Genomic DNA, 21,920 nt, shown 5'->3' on the forward strand with positions numbered 1-21,920 from the left:
TTTTTAACCACTTGTTCCTGGCTAAGCTCAGTTGTCAGCTAATGAGGAGTACTTCTGTGTGTTCCAGGAAGATGACCTCTGGCTTTTTGATTAAAGTCATTCTACATAAATAACCACCAACCCCCTGGGACTCACATAATATCCACTGTTCCTCTCCAATGACCTATGGGAATACCGTGAGCTATAAGGGCAAGCTCAATTTAAATGTCAAGTATCAGCATTGGGGCTATGACAGGCCAATCATTATTCTTCTTCAGGTTTCCATTTTTCTTGTGAAATAGTTCCACCTCTGTTTCCAACCAGGATAAGCATCCACAGGCAGTCTAGCTTGTGTGGAGACCATAGATTATAGTAAGGGGAAGTCTAGAGGTTGCCTACGCTGATGATGATACCTACCCTTGATACACAGCTCTACCGCTTTACTCAATCATCTTTGTGTTATCATGTGCCACATGAACTGTGGTTGAGCACCACACATCACTATCTTATCTTCTTGGAATGACCAATGCACATTTTAGGAATTGATGGCTTGATAAGCCTACATCTTATGTTGGTCTTCTTTTTTCTCCCAGTTACTGTTGCTTGTATTGCTTTCCTAATACGACAACAATAACTAATCTTTCCTTTGTACATTCCTCAAAATGTTGCGTGTAACACTAGTTAGATTTACCTCCGTGCTGCTTTGTGTATGCTTATAATTCTCACTTCAGTCCTGTAGAAGTTACTCTTGTGGTATGTTAGGGAATGAGTTAATACCCGATGCTCCTGACATATAATGATTAATGTTCATTCTTCTACATATGGGCCTGTGAAGACTTGTTTGCACACAAGTGTGTTCCTACAGTCTACCCCTCCACAATATTCCCTCATCGAGAAATGCAATAACGTCCTATACGGCTTTCATCGCTTATATTACTACAAGTGATATCACTTGTTGAGTTTCTCATGGTCTTCATAGTAATGCTTTAAAAAATCTGTTGTTTAATACAAAGAATTCATAGTATTTATTCCTACTGCTCTATCTATTTAACTCCTCCTGTTGCCCCATATAACACCAAACAATAACTCATTAGACGCTATACAACTTCTCCATATAACATTCTTTCTCTGCCATTAGTTATTGGGTCACATAATCCCCTTTTCTAACATTCCGCTTAATAAAAATATGGATCTCAGCACCCAAGATTACCTGTTTACTACATGGTAACAAATGAGCTGCAACATAATGGGCGTTGGAAGATAAGTTGTTCACACTAACTAAGGGAAGAAAACATAGGGGAAGTATTTACAGCTGTGGAAGAGGAAAAATGGATGCTGGGGTGAGAGGGGGTGTGGGGCAGCAGATGGATTAAAACTACAGAGGTCTGTTGGGCAGAAGGGGTCAGGGGGCACAAGCAAGTAGTGGGGGAGGAAGGATTAGGCTTTGCAGTTGCCTCTCCAATTATAATAGGCTTCTCCAAGAGTGGAAACAGAGTAAGCCCTCACATACCAGCAATTATTCAAAAATGCCTGCCAGGTTTAGATCCAATAGGCCCATTATTGATGATACATAAATGATTTGCTCATTTGATTATGTGTTTGTTCTACCACGTGACAACGTTTCCATCCAACCATAGGATCTTGTTCAAGCCCGTATTTGGATCGAAACGGTGCACGTCAATTCACTTAGTTCTGAGTTATATTGTTTTATTTTAATTTTGTTGTCTTGGATCAGATGGAGTCCTGCTTGGGCACCAAGAATTTGAGTGCTGCCTGACACAAGGATTGTCTCATAAATCAGTCAAACTGTCCTAAGGAGTACACAGAATAAGCTCAACACTGAGAGAAGCATCACTAAGGGTCAATCTGCAACAAGTGAGGCAGCTGCTGCGACCACAGAATAAACTTCTCTCTTTGTTACATTTTATATTACATCTTTATAAATATTGATACTTCACATGCAGGACAATCCCTCCATTGTAAGTCGACACATTTTGAATGGTAGTACACTACTGTATTATACAGGGACATATTTAAATATTATAAGAACAGATTAAATAATAAAATGATCAAATTCATAATGTAGATGCATAATGTTAAATAATTTTTTTTCTGTAACGGTAAAGCTTGACTAATTTTGGAAAGCTGTTAGAATGAACAGCCATGTCTGTGCAATGCTTTTCAGAAAGAGATACATTCTACACCAAGCAGAACCCTTACTATGGCACAAAGGACCTTACTTTAGTCAAACTGTATTTAATTCTCATACATTTCAGTAACATGATAATTTCCCTTTAAATGAAATGTTTGTCACTTGTGACATATTGACATCCATGAAATACCTGCCTGAACAGCCTTGGATTGTGACACACAGCATGTAACTACCGGGCAAGACTTGTACACAATAGTGTGGCAAACAGCCTAAATCCTGGCCAGAGACCACATATTATCCCACTGTGCTCATCGGTACATGTGCTGTTAGGAAAACCACAGTTTTTAATCACAATATTTGTATTAAAAATAAAAATGTGGGGTGTGGGGTGAATAGGAACAGCCCCATGCGGAGAAAATATCTCTGTGATCTGGACTCATTCATGTAACTAACGGAACTACAGACCATGTTTGGATTAAAGGGACCTTACAACAATGAGAAAGAATCTCTGTGTGCCTAAATGTATTTTGAAAGACAGGAAAGTAGCTTAGTTCTGTTAAATATACTTTTGTTTTATTTCCACTACATGCGCAGAACACAATTCATTTACAACCAAACTAATTGTGTGACCTGCACCTGCCTGGTCTGTACTAAACTATACTTTGCAGCTTTGTTTCTTAAAGGGACAGCTATAATGAATTTATTTTATGGATTGGTGAAGCATACTGTGTGCCTTCCGAGCCCTTACTGTCGACACATGCAAGCAGGGCTTGCATGAGAAACTCTGCTTTGTTTGCTTACTTACCACATCTTCCTGACGTCGCAGGCCCATTAAATGTCAGGGCAGGGCCACCAGATTGGTCATTTTTTCCAGGAAACATATCATTTTTCTCATGTCGCTGACCAGCACATCTAAAGTGCTACCCCGTAGGGTGATCACCCTATGCCTGGGGCGCAGGCTGCCCCAATTATGCGTGCCTCTGGTTCCAGGGGCGTAACTAGAAACCTCAGGGCCCCGGTGCGAGAATCTGTTAAGTTCACAAACAATTTGCCATGAAGCCATTTTTGTGATCATCGTTGATTTATTTAGACTTATTTAGATGAAAATGTGAGAAATCCTCTCACACTGGAACACGTATGGAAAATGTAAGTGGCCGACTCCATTGAAATTAAAGCCCCTGTGTCCCTGGTTAAACGAGGTCAACCTAACCCAAAATACAATGCAGTTGGCAATATCTGTAGTTACGTCAGGTCAGCAAAGACTCAGTAAAGGCAATAGATGCTTTTGGAAACATCTCAATAGTCCAGTTGTCGGAGACTACAACGCCTACCATGCACAGATTGCCATGTGCCTTTTGTGCGAGCCTTGTCAGCGGCAGGGATAAAAGCAGGATGAAACAAATCACAATGCAAAAACATGTGGACAACATGAGTGGACACTAATGAATGTATAGATGCATGTATGGATCATGTAAAGTATAGTACAAATTAACCAATGCATGATCCCAACAACAAGCAGATATTTTAATCTTTCTTTGATGTTGCTCTTTCCATTGCAAATAGATATGGTTTAGGGTTACATGGGGCAGATTCATAATGTGTTTGTGCCACACGATGGAGTCGATTAATACTGCCAAACCTTTGTGAGAGGTTTTGAGTGGAGTCCTCACCTCATGTCAACCCAACTAGAGACAACCCTAAGTTACTGAGCGTTTTCTCTGAGTAAAGAAACTCTGGGAATGCTTCCAGACAGTTAGTGAATTGTCCTGAGATTAAAATTCCATCTTGGGGCTCACCCTAGGCAAAATAGGCCAGTGAAGCATTCATTTCTCTGCTTGTCTGTCTACATTTCTAGAAAAATATGGAACACCTTTCCACCTTTCTTTGCAGAGTCTTTTACCACTTTGTAAAACCATTGCTGAAACAAACCTCTAAAACAGATCAAGCTGTAGTCTCTACCAGCAGCAACAAAGAAACCATAGGTCACATAACAAGTTAGCAGGCTAGTAAAAACAAGAAAAAAGACCTATACATTTTCATGGACATTTTGTTTTTTCTCTACCATGGGCATACAGCGGTAAACATTATTCAATTCTAACTACGCTATGCTGGTTTTATTGGCCCCGGTCGGGTTAAATGCTGACTTACAAGTTATTTAGCCATTCTTACATCGCATAACTGCCCTTGTAACATGCAATATACAGCATGTCATATAACTGGTTACACATTAAACCTTTTCACACATACACAGAAGTAGTTACAGCTACCGGTTCCTTTCGCTATAAATACAACATTTTTGCTTGTATATTATTTCTTAAAAATCTGGCAACTGTTAAAGGGATTGTGTTACTGTTAATATTTCACATTGTAAAAAGGTGACTGAATCTTTCCAGCTTTATAGAAAAACACTTTTCATCATACATATCCTTTTTTGTTCTTTTTGTGTGTGTTTTTTAACCTTCAATTATTTTCTACATCACCGACCAATAAGTAAATTGTGTTTACCCCGGGCTACTTGCTCCCCACCAAAGAACCAAGCAGTTGTTTGACTACAGTACCAGTTCCGTTCTAAACATAAAAAAATATTTTGCTCTCTTTAGAAACTGTCCCCAGTACTGCTGTGTATTTTCCTGTTAAAAGAAGAAGTCCTATGGCAAAAAGGAAATAAAAATATACGCTAGAGGAAGTTTTGATAAGCAGAGATATGTTAAGGCATCAGTCCCACTGTCAGGTATATTGTGGCAAGATAATGACTTGAGATCTTTATCAACATTAGATGAGAGAGCCATACAAATAATAAAAGATAGAAGACAGAAATAACTATGACGTTTAGAAGAATAGTATGATTTCTAAAACACTGTTCACTAAAAATAGTGAACTTTTCATGAAAAAAATGTTTACAGCTGCTAAAAAACTGCTTTAGTGCCTGTGTACAAAGCTATCTCTGTAAGCAAGACCTTATCTGACTACTTTGTGGTAGAAATGCTCCAAAACGGCTACCTGATAAATGAAAGTCTACTTAAATGGACAATAAGGGCACATAGTGATATTTGAAAGCAGGGTAAGACAAAGCACAAGATAAACGAAAAAGGGGGAACACCAAGACAGCAGATAACATATGATGTAATAAACAGTGAGGTGCTGCCCTTGGTCTGAGCCAGGACAGCTCCCTCTGTGGATACCATCCTCATTGTTGAGTGCCAGGATATGTCGTCATGACCCAGTGCTGTGTCCCCCATTAACACTCAAAGCCCTATGGAGGTTGTGCCAAGAACATTCTTTCATAGTATAAAGGGGCCGGTTGGGATGATCAAAGAACCCCCTTGTAATCGGCCCACTGAGCAGAGGCAGAGAAGCTGCCCCCCCCCTCCAAACCTGGCTCTCTAGGCTTGGCCAGAATATGTCACTGGTAACAAAATAGCTGTACTGGCCCAAGAAAAGGTAGCGTCCTTAGATGAAGGAGGTAACTTTTGCCCGATGTTGGTCTGCTGGTCAAATAAAATGTATCACAAAACAGATCATACTTTTCTTTAAAGCTACAGATTGTATTCAATGCACACATCATCCTTGTGTCATGGGATTTGACTCTTAGCCAAACATGATTCTGCATTCTTTAGAAGTCTCTCACTTAAAAGTTTCCAAAATTTCACTGGCAAGTTCAAGGTTTGAAATAATCCATGAAATCACTGGAACCAACAAAAATATTTTTTGTTTTTCCAGTGTTCTCATGGCCCACAAAAGTGAGGGTCATTCATTACCAAAATATTTGCAGGACCCTACCCTTACAAAAAAGCTAAATAATCAATTTAACTTTTTGTTTTACCATGTGAGACATTTTTTATTTTCACTATAGGCACAGTGTCCCCTTCACGGCTTCCTAACGTGTAGGAATTATCATGCGAACCCTGAGAACAAGAGCTCCCATAATCATAAATGTGGCTCTCTAAGATATATATTTGTTTATTAAGTCTGTAAATAAGGAAAATATATTAACATATTGGTTTAAGACAACACAGTGTCTTTCAACGAAGGTAATGCCTGTCATATAAGCTTTCAAGACCTCGGAGCTCTTCAGGACCTGATCTGAAATATACTGTTATTGGATAACATCTGAAACATGCAAGGAAAATGTGTGCTCCTATAACAAATAGGTTGCAGCAGGGTTCCTCCTGAACTTTGGCGCTTAGGATGCGTTGTGGAGTAGACCCCACAGTCTGCCAGGAAACAGGAGGCAGCTGCCAAAGAACTAGGCGTTCCTGAAATATTGTTACTGAAAACTGCAATTGAAAGAGTGGCATCAATGAAGGAAACGATATTTGTCTGCATGGCTAGGCATTTAAAAGGACAATTTGCCAGGAAGGAATCTTTAGGCTCTTCAGAGGGTGGAAGATAGGTGGACCAGCCACCCAGCAGAAGTGGTAGAGCCTAATACAGTGATGGAACTTAAACATTCATTGGATAGGAATATGGCTCCTGAATCTAAGACAAGACCAAGGACTAATTAAGGTCTGAGTCCCTACATCACGAAACAAGACATTACATCATGGATAGACTAGATGGGCCAAATGGCTCTTATCTATGGTCAAATTCCGGGTTTCCAGGTTTCTATGTTCACATCTCAGTAAAAGACAGAAAGAAAAAAATGTCCTCATGTAGAAAAGTCTGGTTCCTCAGATTTGTCCAGCTATAGTTGTAAACCCTAAAGAAGTTCAGTGTTTCCATAAATACTTTCTGCTTTGTTCCTCAATGTATTCCAGAATCATTTGACTCTGTTTGCTTTCATTATGCATTCTATGCATTCATTTTTGATTCTAGCTAATGGCTGTAATGTATATTTCCTCATAAAAATCTGTGTGTGGGTAGTAAGAGCCACTATTGGTAATTTTTAGGGAGGTTTGCACTTAAATGGTATTAAGTATCCATAGTACATAGGTGTGGAATCTTAACGGGGCACTCCAGTCATCTTGTGCACTTTAATGTATATGACAGCTGGGTGTTCCTTTTTTAATTTTCTTGGGCCCAATTGCAAGTGTATGGAGGGGTTCATTACAAAGTAATGTAATATACATTCTTTGGTGGGGATCCTGCCTGGGACACTGGAGTGTTGTTTTAAATATTCATCACACACAATTCTCCTGATTACTGTACATCATAGAGTTTGGCAGAGTGTTTTAGGGTGCAAAGGTGGCACAGGCAGGCTGTTAAGGGGCAGAGATGGTGGGGGCAGAGGTGGCACAAGCAACTTGTTTAGAGGGCATATATAGCACAGACAGGCCTTTTAGGGATAGAAATGGAACAAGTGGGCTGTTTAGGGGCAGAGGTGGTGCAGGCAGGCTGTTTAGGGGCAGAGATGGTGGGGCAGAGGTGGCATAGGCAGGATGTTTAGAGGGCAGAGATGGCACAGTAGGCTATTTAAGTGCAGAGGTGGCACAGGCAGGATGCTTATAGGGCAGATATGGCACAGGCAGGCTGTTTAGGGCATGTGTAGCACAGTCAGGCTGTTTAGTGACAGAGGTGGCCCAGGCAGGCTGTTTAGGGGCACATGTAGCACAGGCAGGCTGTTTAGTGACAGAGGTGGCACAGGCAGGCTGTTTATGGACAAATATTGCATCATTTTTAACAGGCAGGTTGTTTAGGGGCAGGGGTGGCACGTGCGGGCTGCTTAAGGGGGGAGACATGGCACAAGCAGGCTGTTTGGGGGCACAGACAAGCATCACTGTGGGACATTATGCTTGTGAAGTTGGGGTGCCCCAGGCTAATTTTGATTTCTAGTTACACCCCTGGTGTGGTATCTGGTCACATGAGCTGGACCACACAATAACATATATGGGGCTGGTGTCCAAATATTTCCAGGACTGCTTTACAATCCCAGTCTAGCCCTGAGCAGACTAGATGGGCCGAATGTTTCTCATCTGCCGTCAGATTCTATGTTTAATCCTCTGCTGTGGTTGAAGCTGATTTGTCCGTGAGGCCTTAAAACGAAGAGCAACGAGAGGGTACATGGAGTTGAGTCAGGGAAATCATTAGTTATTAGTATTTGCCACACATACCACATAAGCTTTTACACCAAAACTATCACACTAACGAAAAAGCATAAACAATCTATAGGTAGTTTTCATCATTCTAATCATGCTATACAGCACTTTCATTCACTTTAAATACAGTTGTTTTAGACAAATGCTAGATTATCATTTTGGTTAGAAATACATGATAATCAAAGAGAGCCTGTTTCACTCTGGCAGGCTATAAATAATATTTAAACTCATGTGGTCTTGTCTTTGTTCTAGGCATTACTGTCATTTTAAGGTAGATTACATTAGAAATGGCTCGCTTCACAGCAACTAATCCACTGCAAGCAAATAATTCCTTCTTGCAGAGTTAAGAGACACAAGATATTATGTGCTTGTCTTTCTATAGCAGAGCCCAGAGGCTAAAACTTTCTGGGCCAAAATGTAAATCTTATTACATACACTACATAATAATTAATTATAGCCTAACCAGACTGTATGCTTGCTCTATATAAAACCAGATATGTTAACCCTCCATTAGCCAGAATGGACAACTACTATTTTTGACAGTCTAATAAACCTAGCAGCTGCCTGGCAAATCCATTCAACATTAATTTTGGAAAACGCTACGCCAATCATTTTTTAGCACAATCATCACTCGGTGACTAGAAACCCACTACAAATGTCCCCTCATCGCTCACTGGAGTTACAGTGGCCATTAACTGAGGTAGAAGCTGCAGCCCTGCATCTGCAGCTCCAGCCCCCATTTGTGGTGCGACAATTCTTGTCACTGATTGGCTGCTTGAAGAATGCACATTGGGAACCATTCCACGTGCAGGTGCATGGAGATGGCTTTAGCCAAAAACATCTCCTGCATGCAACTAGCTGGGGATGAGGAAAAGGGTAAAAGCATTTGGGGGGATTCTGCATTTGCAAAGTGCATATGATGGCTGGAGTGTCACTTTAAAGATATAAATAAACATATATAGGGCCGGTTAGGAGCCACAATCTAGCCCGAGTGTTTTAAGCACACCAGCCCACATGTTAACTGTTGATATGCTTACAGTCAGATCCTGTAATTCACTGGGCATTTGCCCTATACTCCCGATTGCCATTACAAGCTAAGAGAGAGCTCACTAATAAAAGCTCTAAAGTTCCATGTAGCCCACTGGCTACCACTGAATTCTACACATTGAATAGGGGTGCTTACATCTATAAGCGACCCGTATTAAAAAAATGCAATATTGTTAACCTACAAAATGACATATTTTCAATTTATTCTATAGTATGTTTTCAAATATTTTGTATATTGGAGACCCCTGGTCTAAACAATTATTTAGGTGTGATGAACATTATTTGCTGTATTCTGTTGTATTTTTGGTTCTCTATCTATATAGTATCAAGAATATATAGCAACTGTTTTACATCTGAAATGGAACTTATTTTATGAAGTACAAACATGCTTCTAAATGACATGTAATGTCAACCATATTACATAGCGTCATGTGTGTGGTATTAAGGATTTATTGTTTTTGTACAGTTTTGGATTTCCATTTCATTTGTTAAAAGAATAGTAAATTATATAATCTACATCGTTGTCCTAAATCAAGTCCATTGTTAAAAATAACTGTGGGTTAGAATACACACGTGCCAGAACATTGCATGTAAAGGAAAACACGATGTAAAGCTCAACTGTTCCTTTATTACTAACGTGTCCAATACGGAGTCTTTTTTTGTCTAAACTGGATTATACTGCGAAAGAAGGGCATCCAACACCAAAGCATCACATGTTTGACCCCCATAATCTCAAATTTAAAACAAATGAAGGTATATGGACAGAAACATTTACAAACTTAACTGCTCCTTATATTGAGTATCAATAGATAGATATATACTGATAGATAGATAGATAGATAGATAGATAGATAGATAGATAGACAGACAGATAGAAATATAGATACTGATAGATACATAGATAGATAAATAGATAGATAGATAGATACTGATAGATAGATAGATGGATAGATAGATAGATAGATACTGATAGATAGATAGATAGATAGATAGATAGATAGATAGATAGATAGATAGATAGATAGATAGATAGATACTGATAGACGGGCAGACAGACAGATATAGAGAAAGAAAGATAGATAGATAGATAGATAGATAGATAGATAGATAGATAGATAGATAGATAGATAGATACTGATAGACGGGCAGACAGACAGATATAGAGAAAGAAAGATAGATAGATAGATAGATAGATAGATAGATAGATAGATAGATAGATACTGCTCAGCAGTACTGTTACAGTATTTGTATTATGTAAGTTTGCGTGCAGAGCCCTCTTTACACAATGTATCATTTTATAACGAATTCTAGTTTTGGCATATCTTTGAACGTATTGACTGCAATAATAATAATAATAATAATAATAACTTGTATATTTTTTAGCTACAAACAAAATACATGGGGTAGAAAATAGAAGAAACACTTCTAGTAATTCACTCTTAATGACAGACTTACCATACTGTATAGTTCAGCACTGCACAGAGTATTAGACATTTCAGTTGATCAATTTTTCCTCCTCTTCCTGGTATTTTTAAGCTGACATACCTACTACCACCAGATACGTATAGTATAAATCATTCATGGGAACAGACCAATATTTTTAAGGATGGCTCTGTCACTGGAACATGATGTCTAGTTCTTGTTCCAAATATTAATCCAGGATTTAACCCAGAAACCTGAATAAGCATATATAAATTTATACGAAAAACATTTAGAAGCAAAAGGTAACCTAGACTTTTAGCCTTCTTCGCACTCACTGTGTAAAATATATATATCCCCACCAATTTATATCTTTAGCGTCGATGATACACAAATCACGTTACTTATTTTTTTAGCAAAAGGTTACTTTTTTAGCACTATAAATATTATGATTTCTAGAATATAAGCTTCACTTTTTTCTCCCAACTCCATCAATCATAAAATAAATATTCAGCCTGTAATCAGACCTTAACCAGACTTGAAAACCACACTGTTATTATTATTATTATTATTTACATTGTTATATTTAAATTGTTATATATATATTATATTTACATAGATCCAAACATGGTGTGGGGGGGCTATAATTGGGATGGCACATATCCATTTGCAGCAACAAAGGGTTAAACAGCTAAAAGAATAGGAAAAGAGCTAGAGTACCCGGTAAATAAAAAGTTAATAAAATAGTTTCTAAAAATGCCATCTACTGAGGCAGATTTTGTGAACGGGAATGTATCGGTTTGTCTGTGAATTCTAGTTTTGTCATATTCTTTGAATTGAAGGACTGTAAGAAAAGCTGTTTAATTGTTGGCACTATATAAATAAAAGATAATAATAATAATAATAATAATAATAATAAACTATATAAATACTAGTTTCTTGGCAATTAATGGTATATATTTCACTCGTATCCATCAATTTAATTACAAAACATACTGCTTCTAGATATATATAGGTATATATATATATATATATATATATATATATATATATATATATATGTTAGTACTAGTATATATATATATATATATATATATATATATATATTACTACAAATAGCTTCTTTATTTTGAAAGTGCTGAACACAGTATTAATAAATATAATAGTAGAATATAATATTGTATTTTGAGTATATCAATAATTAAGTGTAAATTGAGGCACATTTAGTGTAGGAATTATGAGGCTTTAAGTTACAGAATATTGAGGGTACATAGAATATACCAACAGACTGCACATACGGGGGGACTGGGGGCATACAGAGGGGGTTACACTTACCTTTGGGTGATTTACCCCAGTCTGAGGTATAAAGGCGCGTATTGGGAAGGGCACTCAGACGGGAAGTTTTGCCTTTGCGGAAGAGAGCAGCCGCCTCATGGCAGGCGAGTAACACCATGTGCACTCAGGAACACATGTACACTTCACATACATGACTGCACTCACATGCCAGGCTTTAGCCATTAGTACACACTGACACACAGGAATGTACAGCCCGAATACATCTCAAGGCGCTACACAGAGTGCACGAGCGGTGATTTTAAATGGAATAACCATACATATATATATATATGTACATGAGCACGATGGTTATCATAAAGTATACTATATAGAGTATACTGTAGCATATAGTATCGGATCAATGACATTAATAATTACTTACCGGAGCTTGGGCTCTTCTTTACGCGGCTGCAGGGAGCCGTACCTTCCGCACACCGAGTGTCTGGAGGGGCAGATGTGGAGGCTTCGGGGTATGTAGAGTTTGCAGGCTTAGGTGAGCAGCAGGAGCTGAGAGAGGGCAGCAGCCTTTTGTATGTTGAATGGGGTTAGGGAACTCGGACAGTACGCTTGGGTTTAGTGGGGCAGCTGGGGTAGATCGTGCACTGAAGCAGGGGTATATAGATATGTCAGTTAGGGGCAGATAGCAAGCATTGGACAGTGCACGGTGGCAGCGGCTGCTGGATCTGGTCCCTCCGTGTAATCCAAGTGGCTTTAAAGCTCCAACAGTGTCCTGATCCCATTGGGTGTTAATGATTATTGGTACCTCCCCTTGTTTGGGGGAGGAAAAAATGAGCCAAGGGATCCCAGACCTCACATTCTGAGAGAGAAGGGGGAGTGCAGAGGGAGAGGGGTCCGGAGAATGAGGAATGAAAGCTCCACTTTGTTATAACTTTCCCTCTCCGCAGTAATGTACGTGCTCCCCTCTCACTCTATCCTGCCTCTCCCTGCTGGGAAGTTTTCTTCTCCATCTTCTGGGTTTTTTCTTTTTCTCTCTTTTTTTTCTCCATGCCTCTCTTTTCTATTTTTCTCTCTTTTTTTTCTCCATGCCTCTCTTTTCTATTTTTCTCTCTTTTTTCCTCCATGCCTCTCTTTTCTCTTTATCTCTTTTTTCCTGTCTTGATTTCAATACCAACAGTTATGGAAAAATCCTCAAGCCCTCTCAAATAACCAGTATTTCTTGACTTCTTGATGGTGACTTATATAGGTGTCTTTTCACAAAATTCTACAGTCTTTGCAGTCACTAATCTGTCTTGGGTTTAGTGCATAGCACATGATTACAAAAGTAAAGACACATGTTTAAATAGGGGAAAAAATCTAAAAATTAATCAGTGACACAGTCGATGTATTTAAAATATTGTTTTTAATCCAAGTTTACAATAGCTATACTTTTAATAATCTCAGCCCTAAATAAGATTTTTTTTCACCAGTAAAAGATATTGGCTCGGGGATGACTCGGTGATGACTTATGCATGTATAACTTCAAAATAATAGTAAAAGTGTAATTAGACAAGATTATGGGCAAACTGCAGGTTTACAAGGAACAATTCTTAATTAAGATGGAGTAATGAGAAGGAATGCTCTATTAGCTCCCAGGGTCATAACGCTATATCTACCGCTTTTCACCAAATTGATCATTGTCAGTTTTAGTTATTAGTGGACAATATTTTTATTGTGAGAGCAGCTGTCGTGATCAGCCTGACGTAAAGAGCTGTTGGAATCTGATGTGATATTGTGGTGTAGGCCACCCCATACATGATCTAAGATAGATATGTTTGGAGGACAAAATAAATATTGCCTAAAGATATCCATCAGGTTCATCCTTATTTTAAGAAAAGTCTGGGAACTTTTGTCATATGGTCCGTATATAAAGTAATGGAAGCAAATGTTACCTCGTCCAAATAGCTGAAACTTGCACTAATTGTTCTCTCTCTCATACAATGCCCATCCTGGCTGAAGTCATATAAGCAACTCTATCTTTTAGAAGTCACTGATTGAATCTAGTATATTCAAATACATATATTTATATCATGTAAATCAATGAAATAAATGATTTGTATATTTCAGATTATATTAACAGTAATGGAGTAAATTTAATTATAAATGATCAGCATATCCATTTAGTCCCACAAAACAATCTGAATTTTCCACCAATCACATGACAACATTCAGACCATGATTAACTACCCCTAGCTATGTCTAACAAGGGTCAATTCATTGATAAAAAGGCTTGTAAGCACCTTTTGTAAGCATTTGTTTATTCTGCCTGGGGACAAACGTCTCCAACCCCTGTCCCATAAAGGCCAAGGCTGCTGCCCCTGATCTTATCATTGTCATGTTTCACCTCCTATCTCATCATTCAATCTATGAAGAATAGATTATTTTGATTCAGCTTGTTTAGAATTTTATTCACAGCCTTTGTTTGAAGCAGACGCAGATTAAGGTGTAAATGATGTCTTCATCACAGTTGGCCAAAAGGCAGACATCATGGTACTAGTTGGATGTCTGGAAGTGGGAGGCCTGTATAAATCTACTGTAAGGCAACTAGCCTTAAAAACAAATAACATTTTATTAATCAATCCAAAATATTGATAAACCATAATCAAAACATAAAATTAGAAATGCTTAAAACACATCCTAATTTGCAATGTGTGTTTGTAGTACGCTAACCACATTTTGATTGAGCAAGTCATTTAATGTTCTCATTGAGGCTTTCTCCATAGGGGGGAATTCGAGACCCCCAGCCTACATTAGTGGGATCAGATATCCTCTTTAATTTACTAGACTGTTTTATAACAATACTATCCCGCACTATGTGTCTATATTTTGCTTAGCCTTTTTATAAGTTGTATTCCCTAAATCTACAGTACTTGTGTACTGCCTTTTCTAAAAATAAAAGATAAATAGCATACAAGGTGAAAGATGGCATTAAAAAGAGGTGGCACTTTTCATATAATTATACAAACTATATTCAATTTAAACTACAAGCTAATTTTCAAGTGTACAAGTGATATGAGAATTGGAGAACTGCAGACAACGATTCTTGTCTTTACTTACTAAGATTTCTCTTTAATAGTAATCGATTTGTAAATCCAGTCTCTAAAAGGAAAGAATCTTAGGATAAACCATTGAGATTGTATGATAATTCTCTACCCCTTCATATTTTGCATGCATGGATAACATAGGACCATATCTTAATACATTTCTGACTTCAAGATTATACTATTGACACTTTTAAAGTTGTGAACAAAGCACAGACAGCCTTGTCCTGGAACACATAAATAAACACACTCTATATACAACTAAACAGGACAAGAGGTAGGGCATTTGTCATTTTACTGATGGTATTTAATTAAGAGAGGGTTGGTACCTTCTGGCTCAGGGTGCAGGCAAAGCCAAGTGCACCCATCGCCTCTTGAACATCCCCCGTAAACGATATATACACACTGGCACACATTATTCACACTTACACAGACTTAAACACTCAAATACACATGCACGCTAACACACACATATACTCTCACATTAACATACTTACACAATCAATTTTTATACATAACCCGCTTGTTAAATAATTACAGGAGAATAATATATTATGCATATAATTAAACATTCAAGTGTGCAAAACTCTTATACAAACTTATACAAAACACTTGTTTTGTTCTTTTAGCAAACAAGATGACCACCACTCCGAAGGCTCTTCTGTGACATCAGGTGTAATGGTCCATATAGAAACTAAAGGTAAAGATATCGTAACTAAAAGATAAGTAAGTTGTATTCAAGGAGAGGTTTCACCTGTGATGTACTGGTACTGCGCTTGAATGCTACCAAGTGCCTATTCATGTTGAGAATCTTTAGAAATCACTTTTATTTTTATGCGTTTTGGGGTTTATTTATATGTGTTTTGGGGTTTATAACTACTGCACAGAAAATGAGGAGTAACATTGGTAAGACACAGTGAAACTATGAGCTATAACCTCTACTAAACGATAAAAAAAAAAAAGATCAGGAAACATTGATATGGTGAATAAAGTATTACCTATAATTTTGAGCCGTCAGTGCAACTTTTCATTTCTGGGCAATATATATATATATAGTAAGAGCTGCCTTGATGTATGTTTTTCTGTATCCTCACAGCAACCCTGGAATGACCCTTTGTCATCTTACTCCGCTGAAATGAAATTGTCAGTATGACAGGGAACACTATGGAAATATTTACATTTGGTAAGGGGGTTGTAAGTATCCATGGAAAATATGCTTGAATGAAAGACTAGTGTTGGAACAAAAAGTTGTGCTGAGAAGCTGCTATGGTTGGTTAGGATCAAGCTCTGCATGACAATTACTTCATTATAATTATTTTACTTAATTTGTGCTAGAATATAAGCTTGCGAGCAGAGCCCTCTTTTCTTATCGGTTACTCTTAGTCTGTGTGTTCTAGCTTTGAATGTATGTCCTGTAAGAAGCGCTGCATACATTGTTGGCTATCCACGCGTATGTGGCTGACAGGTTCACTTAACAGCGGCGGAGGCCTCGGTAGATTTGGTCCTGTGATAAAGTCTAAGTCCACAGTGAATGTGACGTGTGATCGTGTTTTGAGTCTCATAAGAACTGGCTGGGACCATCTTGTCAGTTCTACCTAAACCTGGTTTTTGACCTTGTCTTTATTGAGAGTGACAAGAAACGATCTTTGTGACATTTAACCTGTCTTTTTCATTTTTTTTTTTACCTAATTGTTATATTTTAGGCCATTTTTCAATTCTGTATTTGCTGCTAATTTCTCTGTATGGGTTTTTTGGTTGTCTTCTTGATCACTTTTCTTCCCTGCGTTTGTACTTGCATTGATCCTCTGTGTCTTTCAGATGCTGTCACTCAGCGTCAGCTTCCACTCTCATACCTATATACTCTGCTTTACTGTCCTTCAATTCTCAGCCTCCCGCCGTCTCGCATTCATGTACTCTCTAGAACCTCCTATCTCTAATGCTGACTCTCCCTCTCACCAACCTCTCTGCCATTCTGTTTAATCCTTTATTCAATGACTGATTATTCCTGGCTGTCATCTGCATTAGGATTGATGCAATATCTCTGTATTAAGAAATGTCCTAGAACACTATATGAACACAAATTTTCCATCAGAAAATAACCGGTACGCAGTTGCATGATGTCCCTTAACTTTAACTTTGGTTATAAGCCAAATGTTGGAAATGTCACCTTCTACCAGGGAAGGGGGGGGGTGTCCAACACTTCTTCTTCTCTTGATTTGCCTGGAACTAATTTTATTCTTCAACTCTTCTCTTGGTATCGGGTCATAGTACATTTATTCTTGGGGGTGGGCATTACACTTTGCTAGTTTTGTATGACTGGTTAGGATTGGTTAAAACCCTATATACTAGGTTAATTACATTTTATTTCTGCCCTGCAGGGGCACAGTGCAGAGGGGATGATATTACACTAGCAGGTGTATATTATATATATCTCACATATACACTAATCAACATACGCACACATCATCACATACACATAAAATACATTTTATACTGTATAAATTATCAGGAAGCCTTGGTAACCATGTTAATTTCTGATTTAATATGATTATTTTATAAGATACATAAAGTCATTACCAGACATGGGCAGTTTCAGACAATTAAGCCTTTTTTACCAGACATAAGCAGTTTCAAATAATTAACCCCTCTATGACCCAACATGAGCAGTTTAAGAAAATTAACACTTCTATTACCAGACATGATAAGTTTCGGGAAGTGAATGCCTCTATTACCAGACATTACACACACACAGTCACAAACATAATCACACACACACAGTGTGCTTTTTACCTGGTGCTGGCTGCAGCTTGCACTGAAAGCCGTGTGAAGGAGGGGCTTTTGAACTCTCAGCCAATCAGCTCGATTGACTGAGACCTCCTTCACTACATCTGTCTGACTGAGGTGGTCTGGGGCCCCTACATAATGTCCCACTGTCCTGGGCAATCTGAGTGATCACTCAACCATATACCTGCTGAACCATTCCACACTCTGCCCTTGACTTTGAACTTTAATGAAGATGGCAGGGGATGGCATTTAGTCTGCTATAAACACAACTCAAATAAAAAAAAAACCCATATTGTATTCTGGTTGTGAGTTATGGGAATTGTAGTCCCGCAACACTTGCCCAGAGGCATGCGGAGAGACTCAAAATTAAAAATTGCACTTTACCAATACATGCTGTAATGATTGCACATACATGGAAAACAGAAGCGCTGTAGCTATACTAATCATATATCTTGTAAAATGGTGTGTATGTGTGTGTCTGTGAGGGCAAGGCCGGTGTTGACACTGTTTGTATGTTCAGGTTCTGTGCAAACATGTCACTGTAGTAGTGTATAAAGAGTAGGGGACGAGTAATCACCGCTGTGCATGAATTTCATGTTGTGGCTATTTGCATGTAATGTAGTTGCTGGAATGGTACTTTTTTTGCCCCTTCTTGAGTTGTGACTATTTTGTGCACAGATGTTACAGTATGTGTAATGCTTGCATTGCTGCTTTATCCTATGCAGAAGATGCCTTATATTGAGAATGAGAATGATCCTTTGTTGACAGCCAGGAAAGATGGACGGGGTGTCAAAGGGAGCTGGATGGACTCAGTGTGTCTATAATAATCCATTCCTGTGAAACCACTTCATTCCTGAAAGCCTCTTATCTGCCTTGTAAACCTGGACCCATTCCCCTCTAATCCTAGGATTACAGTGCAATGAGGCACTCATTCAGATCCAGAGAAAGACATTAAACAAACAGAAACAATTCTGCTTTTAATGTATCATTGCTGTTCATATAATTACCAAGTAGGCAAGTAGAGCAAAAGTGAATTACACAATTCAGTTCTGATGTTTCACAGAAATCCAATTTCTCTGCTGGGGCCTGGTTGAGCTGGTAGCCATCTTCATGTTCTATTGCCACATGTTCTATTGTTGGGTCATGACATTGCTCCAGCTGACTTAATAACCATACGAAGCCTATCCACCTATCTGGTAGATAAGTAAAACAGCCTCCCTGTAGAATTGATATAGGGGAACACAGAAAGGGGGTTTAAACATTTATGTGATAAGTGTAAAGCTGTCCTGAATAGACTAAATTGGCCAAAGGTGCTTATCTTATCATATTAGTTTCTATGTTTTTACGTTTCTATCAAATTAATCCTCCCTTATGTAATAAGTTAAGCAGCCTTGCAGAACTTTTTATAAACATCTTTGAATGGCCAGTTGTGGGTGCCCAGACCCTGCCAAATAAAGAAACCAGCCCATTCAGGTAGACTCCTGGCTCGGTGGGTTATATGGTTCATTCTACCTAAGGGTTGCTTCACAAACCATATAGTTCCAACTGCCAAGGTTCATCGGGTTTCTGGCACATCGAGTTATTCTTTAGAGAGAGTTAGCAGTGCTTAGTAAACATTTCTGAAAATACAGGCTAAACAGTTATTAGCTTTAATGAAAGGTTTATTTTTAATTATAGATCATGAGCTGTTTCTCGTATGTTATGAGTGAGCGTGTATACACCTGACCGGGCAGCTAAAGTCTGAGCATGTGTATACATGTCTAGTGAAAACACGTTTACTAGTGTGTCTATGCTAATCATCAGAAGTGTCCTTATAGATGGCTAAATATATTAACACATTCTAATGGAAACAAATAGTAGATACTGTCTGTGTGCTAGGCTTAAAATAACCCAAATGATAAAAAGAGAAAAAAAACAAATACATGTTTAAGTAGCAGGTCATGCAAACTGGGTGATTTACAAACTTATATAAATAACAACAAATAGCACTTCTTTTGGTCGACTTTTATCAACAGTGGTAAACATCAGTGGTATGAAATGATATGTTGTTTGTAACGCTGTAGTTTCGTTTGGGAAGGAATAAAGCCTACAGATCAGCCTGTGACTGATCAGCAGCATCACTGTGAGTATGAAAAAGTTTTTGATCAGCCCATGCAGGAGGTAGCCTAATAAGTGTTTTTTTTTTAAGTTAATGTTGTAGCATGCTGGTAGGTGATCTAGTGTGGCCAGCTGAGCCATCATGCTGGAAAACAAGCCTGAATTATTTTAACAGGCAGAGATCAGCGATTGTGACCTTAGGAGTGTCCCACACTGAGCCCCCATAAATCCCAAAATAATACAAAATACACTTAAAATAATTTAAATGGATTCACAAGCTAATGACATGGGTGGTTAAGGTTGTAGCCCTCAAAAGCAGGTGCACCAGGTGTCCGAAAGTGTTCAATAGTTTTCATTTGTATTTTTACCAATATTTGATTTTTACCACGGTTACAGAATGTACCCTTCTTGCCCTGCAATAGGTTGTGTAAGGGTCTACATGTACACAAAGAGAGGTTTGTGTAGGTGGGGGAATATTGGTGGATTTTCTTTTTGTTTTTTTTTCCCTTATTTTTACTATTATAATGATGGTATCCATCAATAAAGTGTTTATATTGTTATCTCCTAAATATAACAAAACTAACAAAACTATTGAAATTAGTCTGGGGTCCCAAGACCATCCACTGGCACTGGTTTAAACTAAATACCACTAGAACAAATGCCCTGTTTGACAAGCAAAATAGCACAAGCGATATAGGATTTGAATAAATTAATTTAATTATACCAAGATCCTCTTTAAGATAGATGGTCCAATGTTCTAGTTTTTGTGTAGTATAATCTGCCAAGCAGCCACATATAAGCAGTGTTTATGTGTTCTAGCTCTTAGTCCAATCGACTAGGCATAAATCAGATTCTTTATCATACTGCTTTATGATATACAATAGAATGTGTCCGTTTTAATTACCTAGACACTGAGTAATGAAATGTTGTGGAGAAAAGGATTTAATTGGACAAGACTTCATTAGCATTGCCATAAAGAATGAGCTCAGTCAGGATCAAATGTGGAGTATATGGAACCAGGGACGGACCCCTGATTTGACACCTCCCACTACATTATAATGTAAAAACACCTACAAAAATGTAATGTTTATAACAATGTTTATTGCATAAAGTTATAAACTGGTTTATCCCAGCTTTTCTCCATCCATTTTGGACTTGTTTACATGTTCCCTGGTACACCACTTACCTGTAGGAGTAGTGTATCTCTCTTTATCTGTGCTGTGTGCTCACCCAAGTACACCACTAAGCTCAGTGTGGTTTTTGAGTATAGAAAGTCACCCAAAATGTAACATGGCTGACCATAATGGCAGCACATAAATGGTTAAGGTTTTTCAGCATCTATAGCAATGATTTCTCAATGTCTGCTTATTATTAGATAAAAATTAAGGGTTCCCAGGCAAAAGTATGAACGAGGCAAAGATTTATATAATAATAAAATATTTTGTGCTGCATTTAGTTGTGATAAATTCAGCCGATGGAACAGCACATTCAACTCAATGGATGTTTTTTTTCCTGTAATCATAAATTACTTTAATTGAAAGAAAACTGCCAGAGCTCTTGGGATGGGGTGAAGTCTACTTTACATGCAGTGGGCATTGGTTTCTTCTTGAAATGCTGTTTGGCCAGAAAAATGTCTCGCAGTAAGTTTAACGTGTTGAGAAGTGCCACACACTGGTAACGCTACATTATCTTGCTAGTTTTCTATATCTGTTTGTGATGGGATCGTGGGGGAAGCAGGAATGAGGATACTTTTTGACAGCTGTGGAATTGGGTTTTGAGAGGTCCTAAGCAAATATATTTAGGTGTAGAAGGGGATCTCCAGTACATACAATGAGATTCAGAAACTGTTGGGCTTTATAAATATGATCTTATGTTTGCTTAAAATAAAAACTATACTCCATAACGGATAAAGACATAGAGATTGTCATTACCACCTGTCCCTCTAAATATTTAACTTATTCTGGTAGAGGAACATGGCAAAGCATGTCTGTTATTGTCCAATACAGTTGCCATTTCGGGGTAATAACAAAACGT

The 21,920-nt window shown here is 38.1% G+C and overlaps 1 protein-coding gene across 1 annotated transcript in view; it reads right to left on the reverse strand.

Annotated features, from left to right (window-relative positions):
- The window catches only part of SLC38A3 (solute carrier family 38 member 3), a 28,967-nt gene extending 16,287 nt beyond the window's left edge, over nt 1–12,680 (reverse strand). Inside the window, exon 1 of the mRNA XM_053469243.1 lies at nt 12,350–12,680. The gene's annotated coding sequence lies outside the window, so the exon portion shown is untranslated. The remainder of the gene's footprint in view (nt 1–12,349) is intronic.
- Nucleotides 12,681–21,920: the final 9,240 nt, after the last annotated feature.

The sequence above is a fragment of the Spea bombifrons genome, chromosome 6, assembly GCF_027358695.1.
Source record: "Spea bombifrons isolate aSpeBom1 chromosome 6, aSpeBom1.2.pri, whole genome shotgun sequence".
Taxonomy (NCBI): Eukaryota; Metazoa; Chordata; class Amphibia; order Anura; family Pelobatidae; genus Spea; species Spea bombifrons.